Raw genomic sequence first — 8,142 nt, forward strand, 5'->3', positions numbered from 1 at the left:
GGTGGTAAAACATATTCTGGTTTGTATATATGAGGAAAATCACTTTCAAAATTAAACAGGAAACACTAAACAGAATCCAAAACCTGTAAAATAAAAGTCAAAATAAAACACACAATAACATAATTTTATTCGTTTGTGTGTTTTAGTTTAAGTGTTTCTAAAACTCATCTGTATCTGAGGCATCAACACACCACAAATGGTTGAATCTTAACTTTATACAGCTTTCTCTGCGGCTCTGGTAATTTCTGTTTAATTCACAGGGTAAATCAAGTCCTTGACACTAATCGCTTAATGTTTTCAGTCTTTTTGTTACCACCCTGCTGTAACAAGCCTGGACAGGTTGCACACCAAGTCATGGGTTTTAAAGGAACTGGTTCTTTAGTTGAAGGGATTGCCTCCTGAAGTGATGATGCCTCTGCTGTAAACTGTGTATTCAACTCAGTATGACTTTATTTTGACTCATCGAGGTGGTTTCACCTGTCTCTGCCTGCAGGCTGCAGGGGCTGACGTCAGTTTACCAATATTTTTATGATATGTTTTTATGAGCTTGTTGTGCACTTAAGTCACTTCCACAAACTACAGGTTCATCTTTGCAGTTGCCAGCACATCCAGCTGTTCAGTGCATGGGAAGAGTGTCAAAAACCACACCTACAGTATGTTGCTTATGTAAAACAGTAGTTCTCAACCTTTTTGAGTCGCGACCCCCAATTTAACATGCATGTTGTCCGCGACCCTCGCTCACTGAACACAATCTCACAAGCACAGTTCAGATCATTCAAACTCAGTTGATACGACGAATTTTGGACAAATAATGAAGCAGACAACAACTAAAACATCTCTCTGTCTGTGCATTTATATATATATTTTGTATATTTTATTGTTACTTATAGCAAAGTCCTTTGCTATAAGTTTGTAACAGTCACCTTCAAGCCAGAGACTCCTTGTAAAGTAATAACTTGCTACTTTGGGATTTGTCAGAAAAGACACAAAATTACCCAAAAAAGAATCAAATTGACCACAAAATGACACAAAATAACCAAAAAATGCATTAAATCAAGCAATAAAGGACTCAAATTGACCAAAAAAGGACCACAAAAGAAACAAAATGATCAAAAAAGACACAAAATGACCAGAAAAGACACAAAATGACCAAACAAAGATACAAAATGACCAAAAAAGACACAAAATGACCAAAAAGACTAAAACACATTAACACAGTGGAGACAGAGCTGACTTCCAAAATTATTTGGCGACCCCCAGAAATCATCTCGCGACCCCAATCGGGGTCAGGACCCCAAGGTTGAGAATAGCTGATGTAAACCAATGCACGCCATAGCACAAGTCTATCTTATAGCATTCTGTTTTCCCTCAAACCAACCCCGTCTCACCAATCTGCGTAAAAATAACGTGACTTTACACTTTCAAATTACATGCAATGTATACGCCAAAGTTTGCAATGATATTATCTGCACAGGATTGTTTCTAAAAATACCAACCCTCCCAGTTGTAGGATATCGAAAGGTTTGCTGTTGTGAAGAAAAAGGTTGCAGTTTTGTTGAATTTATGCTACAAAACCACTTCTCTAGGATTAGGACAAACTTCCTGGTTAGGCGTTATAAAGGACAGTTTAGAAGTAAATATATGCATGTAAATTAGTGAAGTGTTTACAAGGACGACTTGACTATAGGAAGTGATAAAGCCACTTTCCTAGTGCCGGAAACATCTGTGCCAGCTTTTCACCTTATGGCGTTCATAGTGATCCCGCAAAGCATGATATTCTGCCCTTTCATAGTGTGCAGTGTTGCACAGTAGCACAGTGCTAATAGACTAACAGCTAGCTCTGTAGCAGTACAGTGTGTATGTGCTGCAACAGCATGTGTTCAGTTAGCAACCTCCGTTTGTTTACAACAAGCACCTGACACTATGTGCACAGTTAGCAACAGCAGTTTGTTTACGATCAGCAGTGGACACCATGTGTACGGTTAGCATGCTGGTTTGTTTACAATAAGCGGTGGACGCTGAGCACAGTTAGCGATGGCGGCAGTGATTTGATGACTGTCAGACCAAGTGGGAGGCGTGTGTTAGACGTCATGCGCGATGACAATTATCCCAATTCGCCCCGATGTCCCGTTCATACTGGTCCCGCTCCCAACATTCACACCAATTTTCTGCCTCTGGGACTTCCTCTGGAGGTGGAAAATTGGTGGGATCATTTGATCCTGACATCCTGCTTCGGGCGTGTTCATAGTGGAGGCGAGAAGTTTCAGAGCTGTAAGTGTCCCAGCATGAAACGGAAATATGAATGGGGCTACAGTTGTGTAAAATCCCGAAAAACCACAAAGTTAATGGATGTTTAAATCACATCGTTTACTTTAATTGTCACATGGGACATGAACCCAGTTTTTCTGGATGAAAGTCCTGGGTTTGTAGAGGACAAATAGAGGACATCAATAACTCCAAGCATAAACATGGGGACGGATTGGCCTATCATTTGCTCGCAAAATTCAGTTTCAAAGTATACATTGCATGTAATTTGAAGGTTTAAAGTCGTGTTATTTGAAGGCAGATTCAAGACAATGGGCAGCCTAAACAGCTGGTGGCCAGAGGTAGCATTTGTACCTCCAACATTAGAATGTATCATGATACAGATTAAGCATCATCAAGATGTTTTCCTAAAATCTAAGTAGGAAAAATCACCAATTAAACTCTTTCAATACTTGACCTGGGGTTATGGGATTTCATTATTATCTGAGCACTTGCAGTGTAGATTTTTACTATGGCAGGCAGCACCACGTCTGTTTTAAAAGAGGAAAAAAGATCACAATAAATCTCTGAGGGGTGGGGGTCTGGCCTCTGCTCCCACATAAACACTGATCAGAGCTCAGCTGCTTTTCATCTCAGTGTTTTTTTTCCAGCAGTGTTGGAACATTTTTAAACATTATCAGCCAGACCTGATTTTTCCCCCTGGTTGGTTCACACGGTTTCAGAAGAATTGAAATAGATCTGAACACTCAGTAGCTCCCATTTCAAGGATTTTACTGCTGTGTAATGTTGTGAGGCTCTTTCTCAGACCTTTTGTTACAACTCACATAACTCACTTGTACACTCAATATTTTCTCTGATCGTTCCAGCGTGAGTTTTCCTGGTATTGTTTGGATGTTACCAGCCATATAAAAGACATATGATTTTAAGAATTATAATAGTAATAATTACGACACAAGTGCCCATTTTTTGGACAAATCATCAGAAAATTTCAAAGCCAAATTGATCAACAAATTGTTGATGCTACATGCGCCAGTTCGACTCCGGCCTGCAGCTCTTCTGTGAGGAGTTTGCATGTTCTCCCTGTGTCAGTGTGAGTTCTTTCTGGGTTCTCCGGCTTCTTCCCACAGTCCAAAAACATGCAGCTTAGGTTTAATTGGTGACTCTAAATTCCCCATAGGTGTGAATGACATTGTCTTTCTCTATGTTTCAGCCCTGTGATAGTCTGGAGACCTGTCCAGGGTGTACCCGCCTCTCACCCAATGTCAGAAAGGGGGAAAAAAGGAAAAAAAATTTGTCTTGATCTGCTGATAGGCACATCTGGTTGATGGTGTCAAATGTGCGTTAGCATGTTGGATGCGTTTCCATTCCATTTCCATAGACTATTGCAACTCTCTACTGGCAGGACTCCCTGCATGCACCTTCAAGCCTCTGCAGATCATCCAGAATGCAACGACTCATCTGGTCTTCAACCACCTCAAGAGAGCATGTGTCACTCAGCTACTCATCTCTCTGCACTGGCTCACTGCCCGCATCAAATTCAAAGCCTTTTCTCTTGCATACAAAATAGCAACGGGCACAACTCCTACATGTCTGAACTCCTTTGTTCAGGTCCACAAACCCTCCCGCCCACTACGCTCTTAGAGTGAAAAACGCCTGGCTCTTCCACCGCTGAAGGCCTCTGTGTCTCAAACCAGACTCTTCTCCTCTGTAGAGCCCCGGTGGTGGAACGAACTGCCAAACTCCATCCGATCTGCTGAGTCCTTCTCAATCTTTAAGTAAAGACTGAAGACCAAGTCTTTACTGAACACACTTCATCTACACAGATGACAACAATAAATATCGCACTGGCCACTCACGCGACCTTAAAGCACTTGTGTCCTAATGGACTCAAACTTTACCCACGGCACTTACTCTTGCTATGTTTCATCTTTGCTTGTGTTGTATTTACTCTCAAATGTACATCACTTTGGATGAAAGCGTCTGCTAAATGACATTGTTAAATTACAGAATATAATTGTAGATTTTGTAAAGTTTTTTACAAAAAAACTTTACTTTTGAAGTTGTAAAGTGACTTTATGGACACCCTTTACTATAACGGTGGCGCCATCACATACTTTCTTCCTAGCTAACTTATAGCTAACTGTCAATTCCAAAAGGTCTAAAACTACAATGAAAACTGTGCTTAAAACCAGGAGGATAGAAACATGCTTTGTAGCATCTTAATATGATAGTTTTATCTGACATTTTCCACTAATGGTGGCAAAGGTTGTTACTCTGTAGATAGTAGCAATAGTAGATGTACAGTAGTACCATAAAGGGGAGAACTAGGTAGCAGTACTGATAGCTGAAGCAGTACATTAGAAGCATTATCATTAGGTGATATTGGTAAAATAAACTTTTTCTTGCCCTCCGTTTAATAATTTAGCAAAACTACTGTATCTGCTGTATCTTTGTGACCTTAACAAACACCCCATCAGTGTCTTCCACTGAGATACTGAGAGTTTTCTGTCAACTCACCTGCAGATAAAAATAAACCCAGAACAAACCATCTCTTTGTCCCTGCTGGTTCACCATCACACTTCCCTCTGTTTGTTTATGATAGCATTTCTGTCTCCGTACATTGCTGAATGGGGTATTTTTTTCAATGTGTGTGTTTGTCTACATGTTCGTTTTAGGATTATGCTTTTTCTTCTGTCATCATTCCCTGAAAAATATGTTTTCTTCTGAGCCACCTGGTTAAATAAAGGCTTGAGACAGAAAATCCCTCCACACTGGGGTCAGTTTCAGTTTGAATGGCTTGAGGGATGGCAATGCCATCCCTCTCTGGTTCCCAGAGGATGAACCCCACTGGCTTTGGTGATCTCCTGACCTTCCTTTACCACTACCATGAGGTTGATTTGTGGTTCAGAATGAAATATCTCGACAAATATTAAATGGACTGCCATGAAACTTTGTATAGAGATACGTGGTCCCCAGAGGACGATTCCTACAGGCGTTGGTGGTCCCCAGAGGACGATTCCTACGGGCGTTGGTGATCTCCTGACTGCAGGATAAGCTGAATAACAGCTTGCTTAAATTGAGAAAGTTTGTACCATACAGACATTCATGATTCCGAGAGGATGAACCCCACTGGCTTTACCTCTTCTGATACCATGACTTCAGGATTTGTGGTTCATAGTGAAATATTTTACCAGCTTTTAGATTGATTGCTATAAAAGTTTGTCCAGAAATGCATGGTTCCCGGGGGATGAACCCCTCTGGCTTTAGTGATCTCCTGACCTTCCTCTACCCCTATACCATGAGGTTGCTTTGTGATTCAGAATGAAATATCTCGACAAATATTAGATGGATTGCCACGAAACTTTGTATAGAGATCCATGGTGCCCAGAGGATGATTCCTAGAGGCGTTGGTGATCTCCTGACTGCAGGATAAGCTGAATAACAGCTTGCCTAAATTGAGAAAGTCTGTACCATACAGACATCCATGATTCCCAGAGGATGAACCCCACTGGCTTTACCTCTTCTGACACCATGACTTCAGGATTTGTGGTTCATAGTGAAATATTTTGCCAGCTATTGGAGTGATTGCAATACAACTTTGTACAGAAATCCATGGTTCCCAGAGGGTGAACCCCACTGGTTTTGGTGACCTCCTGACCTTCCCCTACCCCTACCATGAGGTTGATTTGCAATTCAGAATTTCTCGACAAATATTAGATGGATTGCGATGAGAACATGTATTTTCCTCTAATGCCACCATGAAGTTGACTTTTTTAAAAACTATTGGAGTGGTTTGCTGTAAAATCTGTTCCACATATTTATTGCTCCCAGGGGATGATTTGTAATAAACTCCTGACTTTTCATTGAGCACCATAATCTGGTCAAAATTTCATTCTGTTCAATACTTGGATTTATGACCTAATAAACAAAGACATTCTCTCTCATCATTTCAGCTGCACCATGTGTCTAGTGTTAAAGGTGCAGTTTATGATTGTGGAGCCTCATCCCCAGGTCATCACATACTGATGCGTATGAGTATAAATGAAATATAAATGAATGGTTATATTATATACACACAAAAAACAGGACACTTGAGAAAAAATGACAAAAAAAACATGCGTGTTGCAGAAGTGAGTCAAGACATAGTTTTGAGAAAAATGCTGACGTATGATTTAGATGCATAATGTAGGAAGAACATCCTCTCAGCCGTCTTGTGTAAGTTATTGCAGCAGTGTGAGTTATCAGTGTGGGAGTAAAGGTTGTCTCACCGGGACACCACTCCCATCTGCAGCACGTTCCTTTGAGCTGCAGTCACACCCTGAACGACCAGGTGACACAGCACCATGTACAGTTCCCTGCAGGGTGATTCACATCCATGGAAGAATGTGATGAAATTAACTCTTTAACACTTTCCCTTTCCCCCCCCTTCAGTAGCGTCAATATGTCTGACAGTAGCTTTATGATTCGACTGAATGAAATACTCAAACCTAAGGCTCTGGCTTGCCATCATTTTAAATACAATTCACAAAAATTCAGCTTGATATATTTGAATCTCAACTACAATTTATAATAAATTACAGTGGATTAAAGGTAGAGACAGAGGAGTTTACAAAGATATAATAATAGAATAAAGAATAAAAAATAAGACACACACACACACACACACACACATATATATTGCACATTTGGGAAAAACTGATTTTAATTTAATACATATTTTGTGTGTGTGTGTGTGTGTGTATACAGTCATGGAAAAATGTATGAGACCACCCTTGTTTTCTTCAATTAATTGTCTAGTACAACTAAAGGTACATTTGTTTGGAGAAATTTAATGATACCAAACAAAAATAGCTCATGAGAGTTTAATTTAAGAGCTGATATCTAGCAATTTCCCATGGTTTTATTGATAATGATTTTGGTTATTATCATTAAGATCAGATTGCCTACTTATTAGCATTAAAATAAACAAGAAATTGAAGAAAACAATGGTCTAATATTTTTTCCATGACTGTATATGTGCAGAGGGTATACAAAGTATAGTACAAAGTGTATATAATATAGAAAAATATACTAGATTTATACATCAAATTGTCAGCTTAAGCATATAAACTTTTTTGTGATATTTGAAGACACCTACTGACAGGAGATCAAATGAAACACACCCTTACCATTTTGATAATTTGGTAATCATTTGAGTCTTCTTTTTTTGGAAGATAAAACCCTCATCCTATGTGGACTAAAATTTGTCTGTTAAAAGTGAGTTTCACCCTCAAAGAGTTAAGTTTTTTGTTCAGATTCATGTGGGAGTGACTGGATTTTAAAAGTGGTGGAAGTTTGGGGGTGGAAGTGTATTACAGTGTCCTGGAAAACTTCCAAACACTGAAAGTTTCACAAAATGATGTCCAGACTGCTTCTGTCTCAACCCATGCCTCATATCAAGCTCACAGGCAGGCGTGTGCATTGGTTTGTACATGATAAAGTGCCACGTGCTGCTCTTTTATCAGTTCAGATTAAGACAAAACCTATAAAGTCGACCTGCCTGCAACCTGATACTGACACTTGGACAGAATATTCAAATATATTCATTGGTTCTTTTCACAGGCAGGTTTGCCTCAACAAAAGGTATGAATGAGGTTTAACTCAGTGCTATTTTAATTTGTGTGTACGTTTGTATGTGTGTGTGTGTGAGTCCATAGTGTAACCAGCTGAATGGGTGTGTGCTGAGCTGCAGCAGAGAGGAATGTGGGGCGTGGTTATTGTTGCCCAACACAAAGCAGTTGTGCATGCAGTCTGACACCTATGGCAACCATCGGCTGTTTAACCAACAGATAGAGACTCTATGTAAGCTGTGAGTGTCTGCCACACTCAGTATGTTTA

Source organism: Centropristis striata, chromosome 19 (genome assembly GCF_030273125.1).
Source record: "Centropristis striata isolate RG_2023a ecotype Rhode Island chromosome 19, C.striata_1.0, whole genome shotgun sequence".
Taxonomy (NCBI): domain Eukaryota; kingdom Metazoa; phylum Chordata; class Actinopteri; order Perciformes; family Serranidae; genus Centropristis; species Centropristis striata.